The 13,857-nt window shown below is 44.6% G+C and overlaps 1 protein-coding gene across 1 annotated transcript in view; it reads left to right on the top strand.

Annotated features, from left to right (window-relative positions):
* The first annotated feature begins 1,088 nt into the window (after positions 1-1,088).
* Positions 1,089-13,857, top strand: part of GLT8D2 (glycosyltransferase 8 domain containing 2) — a 38,552-nt gene continuing 25,783 nt past the window's right edge. Inside the window, exon 1 of the mRNA XM_062203014.1 lies at positions 1,089-1,327. The gene's annotated coding sequence lies outside the window, so the exon portion shown is untranslated. The remainder of the gene's footprint in view (positions 1,328-13,857) is intronic.

The raw sequence follows: 13,857 nt of genomic DNA on the forward strand, positions 1-13,857 counted from the left end.
GTTCATGTAAAGAAATCTTTTTTTAAAAAAGATCTCATTTTTGCATCCACTGTGTAAAATTTTACCTCTTTGTGCTTTTTTTTTTTTTTTAAGATTTATTTTATTTATTTGAAAAGCAGAATTACAGAAAGAGAGAGATCTTCCATCCATTGGTTAACTTCCCAGATGGCCTCTGGGAAGGTCTGGGCCAGGCCAAAGCCAGGAGCCAGGAGCTTCCTCCGGGTCTCCCACGTGGGTGCAGGGGCCGAAGTATCAAGCATCCCAGTGCAGGTTGGAGTATTGGCAGCTCCACTTCACTCCAGTTCCCTGCTAATGCGCCTGGGAAAGCAGTGGAAGATGGCCCTGTACCTACGTCGCCCACACTTTGCTGTTGGCGGCCGTTTGCAGAGTGAAGTAGTGGAAAGACGATTCTCTCTCTCTCCCCGTTCCCTCCCCCAACCCCGTAACTCTGCCTTTCAAATAAATTTTTTAATTTTTTTTTTTTAACAAGCACCTTGTCTCATTCTCCCGAGACCAGAGCTGGTGTCTGGGTTTTTTATTTTTTTGACAGGCAGAGTGGACAGTGAGAGAGAGAGACAGAGAGAAAGGTCTTCCTTTTGCCGTTGGTTCACCTTCCAATGGCCGCTGCGGCCAGCGCACCGTGCTGATCCGAAGCCAGGAGCCAGGTGCTTCTCCTGGTCTCCCATGGGGTGCAGGGCCCAAGCACTTGGGCCATCCTCCACTGCACTCCCGGGCCACAGCAGAGAGCTGGCCTGGAAGAGGGGCAACCGGGACAGAATCCGGCGCCCCCACCGGGACTAGAACCCGGTGTGCCGGCGACGCAAGGCGGAGGATTAGCCTACTGAGCCGCGGCGCCGGCCGTGTCTGGGTTTTGCTTTGGGGTCGGCTGCATTTCAGACGAGTGGTTCTGATGCAATAAGCACTTCGTAGTTCACTTCTGCTCTGCGGAAGGTCACCCTCCAGGCATTTGCTCTTCTTCCAGCCGAAGCGCTCGCCGGCGCAGCCCCGCCCGCCCCGCACATCTGGAAACCGTTTCAAGGGCCGCCCCTCTGCGCCCGCGCCGCGCCCGCCCGGCTTCCCAGCTGCTCGGCTCCGGGCTGGGAGAAACCCGAGCCGCTCTCCAGTCGACGCAAGCAGAGCGGGGTGCGGGGCGGGGAGGAATACTCTCTTGGAGACGTCACTTTGGCCTTGGGGCTCTCCAGCCCTTTGGGATTTCCAATGGGATCTTAGCAGCAACCGGCGCCCCGGGCCAGCCACGATTGGAACGCCCTGCCCGGCAAGCTCTTCAGGACCGGGGAGCCCCACGCCCTCCCTCACCGTTCGCCAGGTAAACAGAGACGCTGAAAAGCAGCTGCAGGCCTGCTCTGGTCCCCGGCCCCTCTACAGCAGTCTTGGCTGAAGACTCATAAATCAGAAGTGTCAGGCTGTCCCACAAAACTTGGCCTTCCCAAGTCCCCATCCCCGAGCGTTCCAAGGGGGGACTTTTTTTTTTTTTTCTTTTTCTCTTTTTTGCCATGGCAGCAAATCCAGGGTAGTAAATGTGCAAGTTTTCCAAGTCCTGGACTGCTCTCCCAGACCCGGGTTTATCCACCCAGCTCTGTGCCCTTTCTGAACGTGATAGCCCCACTTGCGTCAGATTTTAAGCACAGAAATCAGAAGTTACATAGGATGTGATGAAGGCTAACATTTACCACAGGTTCGTTTCTGAGCCACTAATGATTCAGTTGAGCTGTGATTCAGGTTTTCAGAATCTGTCCTGAGGGCCTGTAGCCCGAGTCGTGGAAATCTCAGTGAGGCTTCGAGTCAGGGCAGTAGCTGTGGGATTCGGGCGGAAAATGCTTTTTAACATTCGAAGTATGTCTCGTGTTCACTTTAAGTGCAAGCAAGGTGGACTGGACATGCCTAAGATAGCCTGATGCATTGTGAACGTAAGTTACAAAGCGATAGTTAACACAGAGTAGCTGAGAGAACTCGATGTCTAAACATCGGGATGGACTGTGGAAAAAACCGTTGCCTTCGCTGGCCCTGTGCAGTCAGATGCCTGAAGTGAGACTGGCTGGGGAGCTGGGCTTTGTCCCTTCCTTTTCCTCCAGGTGTTTTGGCATTGCACTTCTGCGTGAGACCCTTTCTGTATGACATAAAGGACTCCCATCCCCTGCTTGACCGTGAGCTGCAGCAGTGGGAGCGTGGGCTGGGTGGGGGGAAGGGGGGCGGTCAGGGCTGAATCTTTGTGCTGGCACCGAGAAGCTTTGTAAGCTTGACTCTGGGCGAATTACTGCTCCAGCGGGTGCCTCCATCGCCTCCTCTGTGAAATGGGAAATAGATGGCCCCCTCCCTAGAGAAGACATAGGGGAGGGTCTGCAAAGTAAGGGAGGCCTCAGGCAAGGTGAGCTTCTCTAGTGATGACGAAAGGGACTGCCCATCGCTGCTCCTCGCTCTGGTACTCACCTGCAGTACTCTAGGAGAGAAACCCACTTAAGGCTATTTAACCCACTTAAGGTTGTCTAACACAGGGGATTCCAAACAGGTGATCCCCAAACCATTTTAGCAAGTATCATTTAACATTTCTCAGAGTGCCTGGTGGGCTGCTGCTCTGACCATGGTTGTTTTCATGATGGTTCCCTTTATGAAATCCTACTTTATGACTAAGGAACATCCCTAGGGGATGGCTCTTTCTTTAAGAGCTTTACTTTAATTATTTGAGAGGCAGAGTGACAGAGAGAGAGGGAAAGACAGAGATCTTCTGTCTGCTGGTTCACTCCCCGGCTGCTCACGTGGGAGAACTGGATTGAGTACCCAGCTTCTGGCTTCAGCATGGCCCAGTACTGGCTGTTGTGTTGTGGGTCTTTGGGAGTGAACCAGGATGGGAGAACTCTGTCTCTCTCTATCCCTATCTCTCTGTCCCTGACTCTGTCTCTCTGCCTTTCAAATAAATAAACAAACAAATAATGAAACTTAGGGGTTCTGATTTTTGGAGTATTTTTCTAAAGAGTCCTTCCCATTTTTGCCTTTTCCAAAGCAGAGCTAATCCCCTTAGCTATTGCCAGGTCTCCAAATATCCTTTCCAGGTTTGACCACAGTTTGCCCAAATTGCTTGGCATCAAGTGAAACAGATCCCCATGCAATGTCTTCAGGCATCTACTTTTCAACTTGCCTGTGCTATTGGTGTTTTGCCAAGACCAATGCCATGGAGTTTTGTTCATTTTCTTTAGTCTTACCATTCTACATCCTTCATTTAATTATTTAATGTGTGGTAATATGCACCATTATGTGCTATTTGCACATTGTATACCTGTGTGAAAATATTATACTGTACCTCATGACTATGTACAACTACACGCATATTAATTGACAAATAAAAATAAATATGTAATCAATTTTGATTTGCATGTAGTGAATAATGTGAAATAAGAATCCAGTTGTATTCTTTTTTTTTTTCTTTTTTTATTTTTGACAGGCAGAGTGGACAGCGAGAGAGAGAGACAGAGAGAAAGGTCTTCCTTTTGCCGTTGGTTCACCCTCCAATGGCCGCCGCGGTTGGCGCGCTGCGGCCGGCGCACCGCGCTGATCCGATGGCAGGAGCCAGGGGCTTCTCCTGGTCTCCCATGGGGTGCAGGGCCCAAGCACTTGGGCCATCCTCCACTGCACTCCCTGGCCACAGCAGAGAGCTGGCCTGGAAGAGGGGCAACCGGGACAGGATCGGTGCCCCGACCGGGACTAGAACCCAGTGTGCCGGCGCCGCAAGGCGGAGGATTAGCCTATTGATTTTTTTTTATTTTTGACAGGCAGAGTGGACAGCGAGAGAGAGAGACAGAGAGAAAGGTCTTCCTTTTGCCGTTGGTTCACCCTCCAATGGCCGCCGCGGTTGGCGCGCTGCGGCCAGCACACCGCGCTGATCCGATGGCAGGAGCCAGGTGCTTCTCCTGGTCTCCCATGGGGTGCAGGGCCCAAGCACTTGGGCCATCCTCCACTGCACTCCCTGGCCACAGCAGAGAGCTGGCCTGGAAGAGGGGCAACCGGGATAGAATCCGGTGCCCTGACCGGGACTAGAACCTGGTGTGCCGGCGCCGCAAGGTGGAGGATTAGCCTAGTGAGCCACGGCGCCGGCCATCCAGTTGTATTCTTTAGCATGTGGATATCTAGTTTTCCCAGTACCATTTATTGAGGAGACTACCTTCTCCACATTGTGTGTTCTTGGTGCCTTTTTGGAAAATTAATTGATCATATATGGATTGTTTATTTCTGGCTTTCTATTCTGCCCCATTGGTCTGTGTGTCTGTTCTTACACCAGAGCTACACTGGATTACTATAGCTTTGTAATATAATTTGAAACCAGGAGATGTGATGCCTTCAGTTTGTTCCTGATCAAGATTACTTTAGCTATTTGGGGTCTTTTGTGGTTCCATATAAATTTTGGGACTTTTTTCTATTTCTGTGAAAAATGGCATGGGAATTTTGATAGAAATTGCATTGAATCTGTAAATTGTCTTGGTTAGTATATACATTTTTATAATATTGATTATTCTTATTTCAATCAGTTAAAAATTTTAGAAGTTATTTTAAGTTTGAGAGGCAGAAACCTTCTATTTAAGGAATATAAACTTCATGCATTTCATGAATACAACTTTAGGAACATAGTTATTCTTCCCACTGTACCCACCCTTCCACCCACACTCCTACCCCTCTTCCTCCTCCTGCTCCTATTCCCATTCTAATTTTTTTTACTAAGACCTATTTTCAATTAACTTTATAACACATGCAATTAACTCTATACTAAGTAAGGAGTTCAACAAATAGTATGAAAAAAAAACTGTTGCTCAGCAGTGAAGACAATGGCTGTTCAAAGTCACTGCATTTCAAATTATTAATTTCACTCCAATAGATTACCTTTTAGGTGCTCTATTGGATATCACAGATCAGAGAAAACATATGGTATTTGTCCTTTTGAGATTGGCTTATTTCACTAAGTATGATATTTTCCAGTTTCATCCATTTTGTTGCAAAAGAGGGTTTTTTTTGGCTGTGTAGAATTCCATGGTGTACATACCTTTCATTTCTCTATTCAGTCTTCAGTTGACAGGCATTTGGGTTGATTCCATATCTTAGCTGTTGTGAATTGAGCTGTAATAAACATGGGGGTAAAGATAACTCTTTCATATGCTGATTTCATTTCCCTTGGGTCAGTTCCCAGGAGTGGGATGGCTGGGTCATATGGCAGGTCTGTATTCAGATTTCTGAGCTATCTCCATACTATCTTCCACCAACTGTTTACATTCCCACCAGCTGAGGGTTAGGGTACTTTTTTCCCCCACATCCTCACCAGCATTTGTTGTTTGTTGATTTCTCTATGAAAGCCACTCTAACTGGGGTGAGGTGAAACCTCATTGTGGTTTTGATTTGCATTTCACTGATGGCTAGTGATTGTGAATATTTTTTCATGTGTCTGTTTGCCATTTGGATTACCTCTTTTGAAAAATGCCTGGTTAAGTCCTTTGCCCATTTCTGAACTGGGTTGTTTGTTTTGTTCTTGTTGAGTTTCTTGATCTCTTTATATATTCTGGTTATTAATCCTTTATCAGTTACATAGTTTGCAAATAATTTCTCCCATTCTGCCAGTTGCCTCTTAACTTTGCTGAATGTTTCTTTTGAAGTTCAGAAGCTTCTCAATTTGATATAATCCCATTTGTAATTTTGGCTTTGATTGCCTGTGCCTCTGGGGTCTTTTCCAAAAAGTCTTTGCCTATGCCAGTGTCTTGCAGGTTTCCCCAATATTCTCTAATAATTTGATGGTATTCGGTTGTAGATTTAGGTCTTTAATCCATTTTGAGTGGATTTTTGTGTAAGGTATAAGGTAGGGGTCTTGCTTCATACTTCTGCATGTGGAGATACTGTTTTCCCAGCACCATTTGTTGAAGAGACTGTCCTTGCTCCAGGGATTGATTTTAGCTGCTTTATCAAAGATAAATTGGTTGTAGATGTATGGGTTGATTTCTGGAGTTTCTATTCTGTTCCATTGGTCTATGCATCTGTTTTTGTACCAGTTCCAGTCTGTTTTGATTATAACTGCCCTGTAGTAGGTCTTGAAATCTGGTATTGTGATGCCTCCAGCTTTGTATTGTATAAGATTGCTTTAGCTATTTTGGGTCTCTTGTGTTTCCATTTGAATTTCAGCATCATTTTTTCTATATCTGAGAAGAATGTCCTTGGTATTTTGATTGGTATCACATTGAATCTATAAATTACTTTCAGTAGTATGGACATTTTGATGATACTGATTCTTCCAATTCATGAACACGGAAGATTTTTCCATTTTTTTGTATCTTCTTCTATTTCTTTCTTTAATGTTTTGTAATTCTCATCTTAGAGATCTTTGACATACTTGGTTAAATTCATTCCAAGATATTTGATTTTTTTTTGTAGCTGTTGTGAATGGGATTGATCTTAGATGTCCTTTCTTAGCCATGGCACTGTCTGTGTATACAAAGGCTATTAATTTTTGTGTATTGTTTTTATATCCTGGCACTTTATCAAACTCTTCTGTGAGTTCCAATAATCTCTTAGTGGAGTCTTTTGGATCCCCTATATATAGAATCATGTCATCTGCAATTTGGAATAATTTGACTTCCTCCTTCCCAATTTGTATCCCTTTGATTTCTTTTTCTTGCCTAATGGCTCTGGCTAAAACTTCCAGGACTATATTGAATAGCAGTGGTGAGAGTGGGCATCCTTGTCTGGTTCTAGGTAACAGTGAGAATGCTTCCAACTTTTCCCAATTCAGTAGGATACTGACCATGGGTTTGTCATAAATTGCCTTGATTGTGTTGATGAATATTCCTTCTATACCCGATTTGCTTAAAGTTTTCATTATGAAAAGGTATTGTGTTTTATCAAATGCTTTCTCTGCATCTATTGAGATAATCATATGGTTTTTGTTCTTCAGTTCATTAATGTGATGTATCACATTCATTGATGTGCAAATGTTGAACCATCCCTGCATACCTGGGATAAATCCCATTAGCTCCAGGTGATTGATCTTTCTGATATGTTGTTGGATTTGATTGGCTAGCATTTTGTTGAGGATTTTTGTGTCTATGTTGATCAGGGAAATTGGTCTGTAGTTCTCTGTGTTGCTTCTTTTTCAGGTTTAGAAATTAAGGTGATGATGGCTTCATAGAAGGAGTTTGGGAGGATTTATTTCCTTTCGATTATTTTAAATAGATTGAGAAGAATTGGAGTTAGTTCTTTAAATGTCTGGTGGAATTTACCAGTGAAGCCATATGGTCCTGGGCTTTTCTTTGCTGGGATGGTCTTTATTACTGATTCAATTTATGTCTTGATTTTGGGTCTGTTTAGTTTTTCTATGTCTTCATGGCTCAATTTAGATAGGTTATATATGTCCAGGAATCTATCCATTTCTTTTAGGTTTCCCAGTTTGTTGGCATACAACTCTTTGTAGTAATTTCTGATGATTCTTTTTATTCCTGTGGTGTCTGTTGTTACATTTCCTTTTTCATCTCTAATTTTATCGATTTGGGTCTTCTCCCTCTTTTTTTTTTTCTTGGTTAGTTGGGCCAAAAGTATTTCATTTTTTTTATTTATTCAAAAACCCAGTTCTTTTGCTGATCTTCTATATTTTTTTCATATCAATTTTGTTGATTTCTTCTCTGATTTTAATTCTTTCTTTTCTCCTACTAGTTTTGGGTTCAGTTGGCTGTTGTTTCTTCTTGAAATGCATTGATAGCTCACTTATTTGGTGCCTTTCCAATTTCTTGATGTAGGCACCAATTGCTATAAACTTTCCTCTTAACACCGCTTTTGATGTATCCCGTAAACTTTGAAATATTGTATTGTCATCTTCATTCATTTCCAGAAATTTTTTTATTTCTCTTCATTTCTTCAATGACCCAGTGATCATTCAGGAGCATGTTGTTCAATTTCCATGTGTTTACATATGTTCTAGAGATTCTTGAGTTGTTGATTTCCAGCTTCATCCCATTGTGGTCAGAGAAGATCAATGGTATGATTTCATTTTTTTTTTTAATTTGCTGAGACTTGCTTTATAAGGTTTAGCATTTGGTCTATCCTAGAGAAAGTTCACTGGTGAGAAAAATGTGTATTCTGCATTTGTAGGATGAAAATTCTGTAGACACCCATTAGGTCTATTTGGTCTATAGTGTCAATTAACTCTGTTGTTTCCTTGCTAATTTTCTGTCTGGTTGTTCTTTCCATTGCTGAATGTAGAGTATTGAAGTCCCCCATTACTATTGTATTGGAAGCTATGTCTCCTTTTAGATCCATTAATGTTTCTTTTAGGTAGCCAGGTGCTCTATGATTGGGTTCATATACATTTATTATAGTCACATCTTCCTTTTGAATTGATCCCTTAATCATCACATAGTACCCTTCTTTGTCTCTTTTAACAGCTTTTATGTTAAAGTCTATTTTGTCTGATATTAGGATGGCTACACCAGCTCTTTTTGGTTTCTCTTAGCATGGAATGCTCTTCATTCTCCTGAAGCCTCTTGTCCCACCTTAATGAGATCTCTCAGTTGGCAACATGTGGGATAGGGAGGGACAAGTCAACATTTACTGCTTCTCTGGTGTGGTCTCGTAGTCACAGTAACAGAGCTCTCAGGGAAACGCTGACCAGCCTTGCCTGGGAGCTGTGGAATGCCATGGGCACACAGTGAGATCTGTGGTCTGCCCCCTGCTGTGGACAAAATGGCCCTTCAGTAGCTTCAGGACCTTGTGGTTAGAGGGTTATGGCATCAGAAAGCTCTAATTTCCAATTCCCTCTCCACCATTTACTGGCTGTGTGATTTTGAGCAAGTTACAGAACCTCTCTGGGCCCCAATTTTAACATTTGAAAAATGGAGATAGTAATATACCCACCCAGAGCAGGCATTGTGGCATAGTGAGTTAGGCTGCTGTTTGGGACACTGGCATCTTGTATCAGAGTGACTGTGAGTCCTGGATGCTCCGGTTCTGATCCATCTACCTGCTAATGTGCTGGGGAAGCAGAAGTGATGATCAGATACTTGAGTTCCGGCGATATACGTGGGAGATCTGAATAGAGTTCCTGGCTCCTCGCCTTAGCTGGCCCAGCCTCAGATGTTGCAGCCATTTGGGAAATGAACCAGTGGATGAAATTCTCTCTCTTTCTCCCTGTCTGTCTCTCTCTCTGTCACTCTTCCTTTCAATTAAATAATCTTTTTTTTTTAAAGGAACAGCTGAAAAGTATTATAAGAATCGCAGGAGATATCGTACCTAAATTGCCAACTTAGAGCTGTGTACAAATTCAAGTTTCAGTAAGTGTTGTTACTGTGTTATCTGGCCTTTACACACTTCTCCCCAGGGTAGGTCTCATGGCATAGCCGGTTAAACTAGTGCTTGGGACACCCATATCCCATTTCAGGGTGCCTAAGACCAAGTCTCCTCTCTGCTTCTAATCCAGCTCCTTGCTAACACACTTGGAAAAGTAGCAGAAGATGTCCAAGTGCTTGGGCTCCTGCATCCATGTGGGACATCCGGCTTTGACCTGGCTTTGACCTGGCCCATCCCCATCTATTGCAGGTGTTGGAAGAGTGCACCAGTGGATAGAAGATTCTCTCGTCATGCGTGTGTGTGTGTGAATGTGTGTGGTCTTCGCTCTCTTACTCTGCCTTTTAAGCAAAAGAAAACAACTTCTCCCCATATTTGCACACCATTCTGCCTGCATCAAATGGATCTGTAAGGGTTCCTGATTGCAAGAAAATGCACCTCATTTCAAAGCAGCTTAGAGAGGAAGAAGAACTTTATTGGCTGGGTACCTGGAACATCCAGGGAGGGACAGGCCTCAGGGACTTGGAACAGTGCTGCCCTCTGCTCCGCACCTCCCTCTCTCATGGTACCAGATGGCGTCCTTCATCCAGCAGTAGAGTGGCCAAAATCCACTCTAGGCGTACTGTATCCCACGAGTTAGATGAACGCATGCGTGGAGAAAGTGTGCCCGAAACCCGGCCTCGGCAGAATCCTGAGCCAGCCCAGGCGCTGTTCTGACTCGATTCTGTCCCGAGTCAAGAGGGGAAGAGGAGAAGGGCAATGGCAGATGCCTGGGTGTGCCGTCCGCATCCGGGAAAATAAAAGGGACATTGTCGCTGGCTGTTCATAGTGAGCAAGCACTTGAATCCAGCCTCTGTTGAGGTTTGCTAGCTCACTGCCAACAAGGTCTCACCACCGGTGGGTGCAGATTTCCAGCCTTGCCTGATTGGCTCCCGGAAGCCAATCGGGCATGTTGCCTTGCCAGTTCCAAAGGCAGTCTGTCACTCCCTGGTTGCTGCCTGCAGCCTCCAGGCAAATGTCACTGTCAGAGATTCTCTCGAAGGACCACAGCTAAGGAGGATGGACTTAATTTTAACACAAACTTTGTGTCTTCAAGACAAATTGTTATTTATGGCAAATTAACTTAAAAAAATAAAGGAAGTCCATTTCTACGTCTTGGGGTTGTTGGCAAAATGTTACAAAGAAGTGAGTGTGACAAAATCAAATTTGAGTTTCCAGACTAAGATGAATTTTATTTATCTACAGTTCTTATCTCCTGGTTAAACTTTGTCTTTTTCACAGAGCCTGCCCTGCTATCTTGTGTTTCTGTGAATGCTCACTATGCCTTCTAATGAGTATCAAAGGTATCCTAAGAAGCTTGTAGGTAGATTAACTGCAAACTGGGAAAACCAGGAAGAAGGGTACAACTGGTATGTTTTGAGAACATAGAGTTGGTTTGCTTTCTTGAATTCAGAGCACAAAGTACTCTAGAATGTAGTGCCGAGACAGGGTTTAAATTTGGGGAAATGTTTGATTGAAACCTTTTCATGGTGGGGTCACCCTCTCCTTGCGTCCTTTTTTTTTTTTTTTTTTTTTTTTTTGACAGGCAGAGTTAGAGAGACAGAGAGAAAGGTCTTCCTTTGCTGTTGGTTCATCCCCCAAATGGCTGCCACGGCTGGCGCGCTGCGCCAATCTGAAGCCAGGATCGAGGTGCTTCCTTCTGGTCTCCCATGCAGGTGCAGGGCCCAAGCACTTGGGCCATCCTCCACTGCACTCCCGGGCCACAGCAGAGAGCTGGCCTGGGAGAGGGGCAACCGGGACAGAATCTGGTGCCCCGACCAGGACTAGAACCCGGTGTGCCAGCGCCACAGGAGCCTAGTGAGCCGCAGCGCCGGCCACTTCCTGGATCTTGAATCTACTCTGAGAACATTCTGAAATATGTGATGCTATAGTCCTGATGATTCTCTGGGTCTATAAACCTTCTTATGGAGAGGGCAGGAAAGAAATAAAAAACTCTGTTGATCTCTCTCTCCCTTCTTTGGGCACATCGCATCCTTGAGATCCAAACCCCTTGACAGACATCACATCCTTTTTGGAAACCTTAAAATTGGAATGAAATATTTTTAAAAAATTCAATCTCATAAAAAGGACAGTGTTTTCAACAACTGGTCCTGGTGTGTGCGTTTGTGGGGGGGGGGGTGTAGGCATCATGGCACAGAAGTTGACACACCGCTTGGGACACCTCTGTCTCATGTTAGACGGCCTGGGTTGAGTCCTGAAGGGAACTGTATTGGAAGTGCAGCCACCAGGACTCAAACCAGCGCTAAGGGATGCTGGTGCCACAGGCAGCAGCTTTACTCGCTATGCCACAGCACTGGCCCCTGGCAGTTTCTTAGAAAGTGGAACATAGAGCTAACAAATGACTCAGCAGTGTCTTTTCTGGGTGTTTACATTTGCACAAAAGCAAATAAACAAATGTTACAGAATTATTATTTATAATTAGGAAACACCAGAAACAACCTAAATATCCTTCAATGGGCAAATGGATAAATAAACTGTGGCATATCTGTAGAGTGGAATATTATTCAACAATAAAAAGATACACACAACAGCAAGTATGAACACCAAAGGTATAACGCTAAGTGACAAAAGAGAGTCTCAAAATATCACACTCTGTATGATTCCATTTATTTAACATTCTGGAAAAGGCAAAACTACAGTGACAGGGAACGCGTCAGTGGTTGCCAAGAAATCAGGTGTTAGGGAGGCTGCCAACAGAAGAAAACTCCCTAGGAGGCTTGAAATTGTTCTCTCCTTGCTTGTGGGGTTGTTAGAATGCATGCATGTGTTAAAATTCATACAACTATACAACCAAAAAATGAACTTAATGGATGTAAATTTTTAAAGATTTCAAAATCATCAAGTAAAAAGATTTAAAATTTGTAAAAATTTATTTCACAAGCAGAGTGATGCGGAGGTGGGGTGAGAATGAGAGAGTGTTTCCATCCCCTGGTTAGCTCCCCAAATGGCCACAAAGGCCAGAGCTGGTCCAGGATGAAGCTGGGAGCTGGGAACTTCATCTGGGGTCTTGCAGGTCGGTGGCAGGGGCCCAAGCATGCTGCTTTTCCCAGGCATATTAGCAGGGAGTTGGATTGGAAGTGGACAGCTGGGACTCAAACTGGTTCTCTCATAGGGGATGCCAGTATTACAAGTGGCAGCTTTACTGCACCACAATGCCAGCCCTCATCAAGTCGAATTTTGAAGCTGAATTGATATGCCTCGAGTAAATGTGCCGCAGGAAGTGTGTTTAAAACACAAAAACAGGGGGCCCGGCGCTGTGGCACAGCAGGTTAAGCCTTCACCTGCAGTGCCAGCATCCCTTATGGGCTCTGGTTCAAGTCCCAGCTGCTCCACTTGCCATCCAGCTTCCTGCTAATGGGCCTAGGAAAGCAGTGGAAGATGGCTCAAGTGCTTGGGCCCTTGCACCCAAGAGGGAGACCCAAGTGGGAGACCCTGAAGAAGCTCCTGGCTCCTGGATTCAGCCTGGCCCAACCCCAGGCATTGGGGCCATTTGAGGAGTGAATCAGCAGATGGGAGATTCTCTCTCTCTCTCTCTCCCTCCCTCCCTCCCTCCCTCTCCCTCCCTCTCCCTCCCTCTCCTTCTCTTCCTCCTTCCCTCCCTCCCTCCCTCCCTGCCTCCCTTCCTCTCTTATTCTCTGCCTTTCAAATAAATAAATAAATCCTTAAAAAAAAAGCGGGGATGCTGTGTGTTTCTCATACAGCACATTTGCGTTTCCCAGGGTGCAGTGCTGTTTCTGGTTATGGAAATTCACAGTAGGAAATTGATGGGATCTAGCAGACCACAAAGAAACTACACTGTCAGCATGTATCAAATACCTTGGCAGAAAAACAGCTCTCATGATGCTGGTTTCCTATTCTCTGAAGAAGCAGTTGGCTTCTTTTGTTAAAACAAGTTGTTGCTGGAATAAATCTAGTTTCTGGCCTCTTGGAATTCACCCTGAATTTGTCTCGTGTGAAACCAAGAACTCCATGTAAGAAACTTGGCCTGATAGAATAGGAGAATGATTGATGATGTGCCAGTGATGGTTCTCATTTCTTACTAGAATGTAATGCATCTCGTGTGTGTGTGTGTGTGCGTGTGCACAGCATCTCCTGTACTTAACTATTTGTTTGAATGTGTGCTGTATTCATGTGTGTTGACATCGTGTAGGTGCCAGAGTTGCAGTTTGTTAGAACATGAAAGTGGGTCTACTCAAGCCATTGGTAGCTGGTACCCATTTGATGCTGGTGCCAAGGGCCATATTGTATAAGTCCCGTATGTAAAATGGCACAGTCTTTGTATAAAAGCAATGCACATCCTCTTGTATACTTGGATCACCTCTAGATTACTACTCATACCTTCTACAATGTAAAGGCTATAGGAATAGTCATGTACTCTCTTGTCTAGGGAAGCAGGCAAGGAAAAAGTCTGCACTTGTGCAATACAATGCAACTTCTTTTTCCAAATATTTTCAGTCTGCAGATAAAACCTGTGGA

This window comes from Lepus europaeus, chromosome 10, assembly GCF_033115175.1.
Source record: "Lepus europaeus isolate LE1 chromosome 10, mLepTim1.pri, whole genome shotgun sequence".
In the NCBI taxonomy this organism is placed as follows: Eukaryota; Metazoa; Chordata; class Mammalia; order Lagomorpha; family Leporidae; genus Lepus; species Lepus europaeus.